At 38.6% G+C, this 9,769-nt stretch overlaps 1 non-coding gene across 1 annotated transcript; it reads right to left on the reverse strand.

The window, feature by feature from the left end:
• Positions 1–8,487: 8,487 nt before the first annotated feature.
• Trnaa-agc lies at positions 8,488–8,560 on the reverse strand. Its single transcript has one exon. It is a non-coding gene; the product is annotated as a tRNA-Ala (tRNA).
• Positions 8,561–9,769: the final 1,209 nt, after the last annotated feature.

Consider the following 9,769-nt stretch of genomic DNA (forward strand, 5'->3'; position numbering starts at 1 on the left):
CATCCTCTTCTGCTGGCCCCTTCTCAAATAGTCCCTCTTCTGGTTTTCGTGTATTATTTTAAAGTGTACATTCTGTAGATAGGAGGAAACATGTAATATTTTTGTTTTCTAAGTCTGCTTTATTTTGCTTAACATGATCTCTAGTCCCATACATTTTCCAGTACATAACATGATTTCACTATTCCTTATGGTCAGGCGGAACTACATTGTGTGTACATAGGATATTTTATTTAGTCTTCTATTGATAGATACCTAGACTAATTCTATAACTTGTCTGTATTGAATAGTGATGCAGTAATTATGGATGTGCAGGTTGTATGCAGACTCAAATTAGATGCTGAGAACCAAACTCAAGTCCTCCTCAAGAGCAACAGAGTGTGCTCTTAACCACGTAGCCATTTCTAGCCCCAGTATTTTATTTTTAATTTTGTAGGTATTCTAGATAATAATCACCTGTCAGATGATGAGATACCAAAAATTTCTTCCATTATGTAGTCTGTCTCTCCATTCTTCACTTACATCCAGGTACTCAGTATTATTTCATTAATTAATACATCTTTTTATTTAAAAAAATTTAATTCATTTTACATACCACCCACAGATTTCCCTCTTATCCTTCCTCCTACACCCCTTAGCCTCTCTACCGACCTATCCCATTATCCCCTCCTCCAAAAGGGTGAGGAATCCCATGGGGGAGTCATCCCATGGGGGAGTCAGCAAAGCCTGACACATTCAATTGAGGGAGGACCAAGCACTCCCCCTGCCAGGGGCCCCTCAAACAGACCAAGCTACAAAACTGTGTCCCATATGCAGAGGGGCTAGTCTGGTCCCATGCAGGCTCCACAGCTGTTGGTCTAAAGTTCATGAGTTCTTATGAGGTTGGTTCAGTTGTCTCTGTAGATTTCCTCATCATGATCTTGATCCTCCTTGCTCATAGGATTCCTCTTCCATTTCTTCAACTGGACTCCTGGAGCTTGGCCTGGTGCTTGGCAGTGTATCTTTGCATCTGCTTCTATCAGTTACTGGATGAAGGCTCTATGATGACAGTTAGGGTATTCTCCAATCTGATTACCAGGGTGGGCAAATTCAGGCACCCTCTCCATTACTACTAGTAGGCTAACCTAGGGTCATCCTTGTGGATTCCAAGGAATTTCCCTAGCACCAGGTTTCTCCCTTACTCCATAATGTCTCCCTCTATCAAGATATTTCTTCCATTGCTCTCCCACTTCATCCCTTCCCCAGATCTACCATCCTATTCCCTCATGTTCTCATCCCCCATCCCCTCCTCTCTATTGTCCCCCCTAACCTCCAGTTTACTCATGGAGATCTCATCTATTTCCCCTTCCTAATCTATGTGTCCCTCTTAGGGTCCTCCTAGTTAGCTAGCTTCTCTGGAGCTGTGGATTGTAGTCTGATTATCCTTTGCATTACATCTAGTATCCACTTAAGAGGGAACACATACCATGTTTGTCTTTCTGAGTCTGGGTTAACCCACTCAGGGTGATATTTTCTATTTCCATCCTTTTGTCTGCAAATTTCATGATGTCATTGATTTTTACAGCTGAGTAATACTCCATTGTGTATATGTACCACATTTTCTTTATCCATTCTTTGGTTGAGGGGCATCTAGGTTGTTTCCAGGTCCTGGCTATTACAAATAATGCTGCTATATGAACATAGTTGAGCAAGTGTCCTTATGATATGATTGAGCATCCCTTGGGTATATGCCCAAGAGTGGTATCATTGGATCTTGAGGTAGATTGATTCCATACTGATTTCCAAAGTGGCTGTACAAGTTTGCACTCCTACCAACAGTGAAAGAGTGTTCCCCTTGCTCCACATCCTCTATGACATAAGCTGTCATCAGTGTTTTTGATCTTAACCGTTCTGACAGGTGTAAGATGGAATCTGTGAGTCCTTTTGATTTGCATTTCTCTGATGACCAAGGATGTTGAGCACTTCCTTAAATGTCTTTCAGCCATTTGAGATTGTTTTGTTGAGAATTCTGTTTAGATCTGTAGCCCATTTTTTAATTGAATTATTTGATATTTTGATGTCTAGTTTCTTGAGTTCTTTATGTATTTTGGAGATCAGCCCTCTGTCAGACGTGGGGTTGGTGAAGATCTTTTTCCATTCTGTAGGCTGTTTTTTTTTTTTTTTTTTTTTTTTGTCTTATTTACCATGTCCTTTGTCTTACAGAAACTTCTCAGTTTCAGGATGTTCCATTTAGTAATTGTTGCTCTCAGTGTCTGTGCTACTGGTATTATGTTTAGGAAGTGGGCTCCTGTGCCAATGCATTCAAGACTACTTCCTACTTTTTCTTCCACCAGATTCAGTGTAGCTGGATTTATGTTGAGGTCTTTGATCCACTTGGACTTAAATTTTGTGCACAGTGACAGATATGGATCTATTTGCAATCTTCTACATGTTGACATCCAGTTATGCCAGCACCATTTATTGAAGATGCTTACTTTTTTCCATTGTACCATTTTGGCTTCTTTATGAAAAAATCAGGTGTTCATAGGTATGTGGATTAATGTTAGGATCTTCAATTCAATTCCATTGGTCCACATGTAGGTTTTCATGCCAATACCAAGCTGTTTTTATTATTATAGCTCTATAGTAGAGGTTGAAGTCAGGGAAGGTGATGCCTCCAGAAGTTGCTTTATTGTAAAGAATTGTTTTAGCTATCCTGAGGTTTTTTCTTTTTCCATATGAAGTTGAGTATTAATTATTCTTTCCAGGTCTGTGAAGAATTGTGTTGGGATTTGGTGGAGATTGCATTGAATCTATAGATTGCTTTTGGTAAGATCGCAATTTTTATTATGTTGGTTCTACCTATCCATGAGCATGAGAGATCTTTCCATTTTCTGATATCTTCTTCAATTTCTTTCTTAAAGGACTTAAAGTACTTGTCATACAGAACTTGCATTTGTTTGGTTAGAGTTAACCCAAGGAATTTTATATTATTTGTGGCTATTGTAAAGGGTGATATTTCTTTGATTTCTTTCTTGGCCCATTTATCATTTGTATATGTGAGGGCTGATATTTTTTTTTTTTTTAGTTAATTTTGTATCCTGTCACATTACTGAAGGTGTTTATCAGTTGTAGGAGTTCCCTGATAGAATTATTGGGTAACTTACATATACTATCATATCATCTGCAAATAGCAAACGTTTGATTTCTTTCTTTCCAATTTATTTCCCCTTGATCTCCTTTTGCTGTCTTATTGCTCTGGCTAGAACTTCAAGTACTATATTGAATAGTTATGGGGAGAGAGAACAGCCTTGTCTTGTTCCTGATTTTAGTGGAAACGCTTTGAGTTTCTCTCCATTTAATTTGATGCTGGCTGTTGGCTTGCTGTAAATTGTGTTTGTTGTGTTTAGGTATGTTCCTTGTATCCCTGATTTCTCCAAGAACTTTATCATGAAGGGGTGTTGAATTTTGTCAAGGGCTTTTTCAGCATCTAATGAGATGATCATGTGCTTTTTTTTTCAGTTTGTTTATATGATGGATTACATTGACAGATTTTCATATGTTGAACCATCCCTGTATCTCTGGCATGAAGCCTACTTGATCATAGTGGATGATTTTTTTGATGTGTTCTTGGATTCTGTTTGCCAGTTTTGTTTTTTTTTTATTGAGTATTTTTGCATCATTGTTCATAAGGGAGACTGGTTGGAATTCTCTTTCTTTGTTGCAAATTTATGTGGTTTGGGTATCAGGGTAACTGTAGCCTCACAGAGTTTGGCAATGTTCCTTCTGTTTTCTATTGTGTGGAACAATTTGATGAGTATTGGTATTAGCTCTTCTGTCAAATTCTGGTAGAATTCTGCACTGAAACTATCTGGTCCTGAGTTTTTTTTTGGTTGGGAGACTTAATGACTGCTTCTATTTCCATAGGGGTTATAGGTCTATTTAAATTGTTTATCTGGTCTTGATTTAATTTTGATAAGTGGTACCTACCCAGAAAACTGTTCATTTCTTTTATATTTTCCAATTTTGTGTAGTACAGGTTTTTGAAGTAACCTGATAATTCTCTGGATTTCCTCGTTGTCTGTTGTTATAACCCCTTATTAATTCTGATTTTGTTAATCTGGGTATTCTCTCTCTGCCTTTTGGTTAATTTGGATAAGGGTTTGTCTATCTTGTTGATTTTCTCAAAAAACAAACTCTTTGTTTCATTGATCCTTTGTACTGTTCTCTTTGTTTCTATTTTATTGATTTCAGCCCTCAATTTGATTATTTCCTGGTGTCTACTCCTCCTGGGAGACTTTGCTTCTTTTTGTTCCAGAGCTTTCAGGTGTGCTGTTAAGTCACTAGTGTGAGATTTTTCCAACTTCTTTATGTAGGCATTTAGAGATATGAACTTTCCTCTTAGTACTGCTTTCATAGTGTCCCATAAGTTTGGGTATGTTGTGCATTCATTTTCATTGAAGTCTAGGAAGTCTTTAATTTCTTTATTTCTTCCTTGGCCCGGTGGCGATTCAGTTGATCATTGTTCAGTTTCCATGTGTTTGTAGGCTTTCTGTAATTTTTGTTGTTGTTGAATTCTAACTTTAAGGCATGGTGGTCTGATAAAATACAGGAGTGTAGTGGGTAGCCATTCCAATCCCCATTGAGGCTTTGGTAATGGTCACACCTACAAGGCGGGGCTGAGAGAGGACCCTGAAGACCTAAGATCCGTATGTGCTAGCTCTCTTGGTTCCGGGACGCTGGAGACTGGAGGTAGACCGAGCAGAGTTCTCCAGAGAACACCGCCGGACTGCACCATACCTTTGCCAGACCCTGCAACCTACCCCTTCATTTGTAAGTTACCCCACAAAATAAACCTCCCTTTTAACTACGTGGAGTGGCCTTAATAATTTCACCAATACAGGAGGTTATTCCAATTATTTTTTTTACATCTTGTTGAGATTTACTTTGTGACTGAGTGTGTGGTCAATTTTAGAGAAGGTTCCATGGGGTGCTGAGAAGGTATATTCTTTTGTGTTTGAGTGGAATGCCATGTAGATGTCTATTAAGTCCATTTGAGTCATAACATCTATTAGTTCCCTTATTTCTCTGCTAAGTTTCTGTTTGGCAGACCTTTCCAGTGGTGAGAGTGTGGTGTTGAAGTCTCCCACTACTAATGTGTGGGTTTTGATGTGCGATTTAAGCTTTAGTAATATTTCTTGGACATATATGGGTGCCCTTGTATTTGGGGCATAAATATTCAAAATTGAGACTTCATCTTGATTGCCTTTTTCCTGTGATGAATGTGTAATGTCCTTCTTGATCTCTTTTGATTAATTCTAATATGAAGTCTATTTTGTTAGATATTAGGATAGCTATACCAGCTTGCTTCTTGAGTTCATTTGATTGGAAAGACTTTCCCCAGCCCTTTACACTCAGGTAGTGTCTGTCTTTGAAGCTGAGGTGTGTTTCCTGTAGGCAGCAGAAGGATGGATCCTATTTTCATATCCATTCCCTTAGCTTGTATCTTTTTATAGGTGAATTGAGCCATTGATACTAAGAGATATTAATGACCAATGATTGTTAATTCCTGGGGTTTTGTTTGTTTGTTTGTTTGTTTTTTTGTGTTAGTGTGTGTGTTTCCCTTATTTAGGATTTGTTGGTGTGGGATTATCTATTGCCTGTGTTTTAGTGAGCACATCTAACTTCCTTAGGTTGGATTTTTCCTTCTAGTACTTCCTGACTAGCTGGATTTGTGGATGGGTATTGTTTAAATCTGGTTTTGTCATGGAATATCTTGTTTACTCCGTCTATGGTGATTGAGAGTTTTGCTGAGTATGATAGTCTGGGCTGGCATTTGTGGTCTCTTAGGGTCTGCATAACATCTGTCTAGGATCTTCTGGATTTCAGAGTCTCCATTGAGAAGTCAGGTATTATTCTGATGGGTCTGCCTTTATATGTTACTTGGCCTTTTTCCTTTGCAGCTCTTAATATTCTTTCTTTATTCTGTATGTTTAGTGATTTGATTATTTTGCAGCAAGGGGACGTTTTTTGGGGGCCCAGTCTATTTGCTGTTCTGTAAGCTTCATGTATTTTCATAGGCATTTGTGTTTTAGGTTGGGAAAGTTTTCTTCTATGATCTTGTTGAATATATTTTCTGTGCCTTTCAGCTGGTATTCTTCTCCTTCTTCTATTCCTATTATTCTTAGGTTTGGTCTTTTCATGGTGTCCAAGATTTCCTAGATGTTTTGTGTTACGACTTTGTTGGCTTTAATGTTTTCTTTGACTGACAAATCTATTTTCTCTTCAATGCCAGAGATTCCATTTCTTGCATTCTGTTCGTTATGCTTGCATCTGTATTTCCTCTTCATTTGCTCAGATTTTCCATTTCCAGCATTCCCTCAGTTTGTGTCTTCTTTGTTGCTCTATTTCAATTTTCAAGTCTTGAACTGTTTCCTTCACCTGTTTGATTGCTCTTTCTTGGCTTTCTTGACTTTCTTTAAGGGGTTTATTGATTTCTTCCATTTTTTTGTTTGTTTTTTCCTTAATTTAAGGGAATTTTTCATTTTCTCTTTAAATGCCTATATCATCTTCATAAAGTCATTTTTTAAGGTCATTTTTCTTCTGCTTCTTCTATGTTGTGATGTTCAGGTCTTGCTGTAGTAGAGCTGCTAGGTTCTGGTGGTGCCATATTGCTCATTATGTTGTTGAATATATATTTTTCACTGGCATCTACCCATCTCTTCCCCCAATCAATGAAAACAGTGTCTGTGTCTCAGGGAGCCACGTTTGGTCCACTTGGAGCTGGCAGAGTCTGTGTCTGAAGGAGCATCTGCAGTCTTGGGGGATAGGTGGTTTGCAGGAACAGAAAGGGGCTTGTAGATTATAGGATCCAGTGGGTGGTGATGGTGGTCAGGACTGCCTGCAGGAGTCTTGCCTGCTGGCCTGCAACTGGGGTCACAATAGGTGGGGGTATGCGGGCATGGGTTGTGCTCCTGGGCCTAAGACCTAGAGGCTATTATGACCAGCTAGAAGAACAGTCACTCACCTCCTGATCCAACCAGAGCTAGCAGAGTCTGTGTCCGAATATGTCAGTTTTTATGTCAGTACCGTGAGGTCCAGGTCCACCATGTACATTACTGTTGGCATTCTTATCTTTCAAGCTCCTGTAGAACAGCCCACTGAGCTCTGAGCACTCAATGGCTTTTCTAACCCAAAGATCAAATGGCAACACAACCGTCTAACAACACATAGGCAGGTCCATCGCAGCAATACTCCACAGCCTGGTACCAATCTCTGTCTTATGGTTTCTATTAAAGCACCATGACCAAATGCAACTTGAGGAAGAAAGGGTTTATTTCAAAACCTTATGACTCTCAGGTCACAGTCCATCACTAAGGGAAGTCAAAGCAGGAACCTGGAAGGATGGGGAAGTGCTGCTTCCTTGCTTGCTAAACCTTCTTTCCTATAGCATCTGAGACTGCCAACCCAAGCATGGCACTCCCACATCACTGCATCATTCATTCATCAAGAAAATGCCCTCATGGAATGCTCATGGGACAGTCTGATGGAGGTATTCTCTCAGCTGTGGTGACTGCTTCAAAAATGACTCTAACTTTGTGTCAAGTTGTCATAAAACTAGCCAGCACAATGTAGAATCTGCCCCTGAATCTATGGATGTGATGGATTACATCTGTTGGTTTACATTGCTTCATCCTGGGATGAATGAACCCAAATTGATTATGGGGGATAATCTTTTTATGTGCTCTTGAATTTGATTTGTAAGTATTTAATTGATAATATTTGTGTCTATGTTCAGATAGATTGCCCTATAATTTTCTTTTTTGTTGTATCATTGTGTGGTTTTAGTATCTGGGTAATACTAGCACTATAAAGAGAATTGAGAAGTGTTTTTTTTTTTTTCTTATAAATAACTTGAAGCACATTGGTTAATTAGTTCTTCTTTGAAGGTCTGGTATAAATCTGCATTGTATTCATCTAGTACTAGGCTTCTTTTTAGTTAAAAAAGTTTTAATTACTGTTTCTCAATGGTTTTTATGAATCTATTTGTATTAATTACTTTTTATTTATTTATGTAGCTCATGTAAATCTAAAGATGTACTAATTTCCTTTAGGTTTTTCAGTTCAGTGGAATATAGATTTTAAAGTAATATCCTTATGATTCTCAGAATTTCCTCAGAATCTGTCGTAAAGTTTCCTTTTCTGTCTCTGATTTTATTAATTTGGGCCTTCTCCTCTTTTGGTTAATTTGGCTAAGAGGTTTTCAATCGTTAATATTTTCAAAGGACCAATTTTTCATTTTATTAATTCTTTCTCTCTCTTTTTTTTTTTTTTTGGTTTTTCAAGACAGGGTTTCCCTATGTAGCTTTGCACCTTTCCTGGAACTCACTTAGTAGTAGCCCAGGCTGGCCTCGAACTCACAGAGATCTGCCTGGCTCTGCCTCCCAAGTGCTGGGATTAAAGGTGTGCGCCACCACCGCCCGGCTCATTTCATTAATTCTTTTTTTTTTTTTTGGAGCTGAGGATCGAACCCAGGGCCTTTTGCTTGCTAGGCAAGCGCTCTACCACTGAGCTAAATCCCCAACCCTTCATTAATTCTTTTACCTCCTTTTTACATTTCTATTTCAATGATTTCAGGCCTGATTTTCATTCTCCTTTTGTCCATTCTTTTTTGGACGATTTTTGTTCTTCTTTTTCCCAAGCCTTCAGATGCATCATTAAGTTATTAATATGAGATCTCTCCAGTTTTTTGTTGTAGTCACTTAGAGGTGTAAACATTGCTCTTAAGATGCCTTCACTGTGTCTCTTAGATTTTGGTGTGTTGTTTTTTATTTTCATTCAATTTTAGAAATCTGAAAATGGCTTTCTGGATTTCTCCTTTTACCCAATTTGCATTCAGCAATGTATTGTTCAGTCTCTCTGAGTTTACGAGCTTTCTGTTGATTCTTTGCTGTGACTATCCAGCTTTATTCCATAGTGGTCACACAGAATGCAGACTGCTTAAATTCACTGAAGTTTGATTTCTCTTCCTCCTTCTATACTGATGAGCCACAGGTTTGGTCTTTTATTATGTTACAGAGTTCCTTCATGTTCCATTACCAGCTTTTTTTAGATTTAACATTTCTCTCGAGTGATCCAGTTCTACCTTGTCTTGGAGACCTGGTGTTCTCTATTCCTCTTGACTTGACTTGGTATGACTTTCCTCTGAGCTTTTCATCTGTCTTTCTGATTTTTTCCACTTTTATTCCAGTTTGGCTTAGAAGATTCTCACTGCCAAGCTTCAGAAGTGTGTGGAGAACTCAGCAAACTCTACAGGTGGTTCTGGGTTACCCAGTGCCGGGGTCAGAGCAGAAGTGGGTGGTGATCCATGGGGGCAGGACATAGGATGCCACAACATACTCAGGTAGAGGGATGTGGGGTGGAGGCTAGGGAGAAGCACACCAGGGGATCCTGGGACATATTGGTAGATAGGGTGGTAGACTAGCTTTGGAAGGTCCCTATCTGGAGTCATCACAAGACTTCATGTGGTCCTGGAGAGGCGCAGTGAATGTGCCTACTAGAGGGATTGGCTCTTCTAAGCTTTTTTAATTCATTTTTTTGGATTGGAGTGATTCTGCTAGAAATTTTTAATGATAAATGATAACAAAATTCATGCCAACTTGCAACACTTCGTAGCCTTTTAAGAGAAAAATGTGTCAAAGCTGTTGATTTTTTTTTTCAATTAAAGACAGAAATCTGTATTCCTAGGGAAATTATTTTATATTAGTTTTAATGACTCATTCACACTAGGTAT

This window comes from Onychomys torridus, chromosome 9 (assembly GCF_903995425.1).
Source record: "Onychomys torridus chromosome 9, mOncTor1.1, whole genome shotgun sequence".
NCBI lineage: Eukaryota > Metazoa > Chordata > Mammalia > Rodentia > Cricetidae > Onychomys > Onychomys torridus.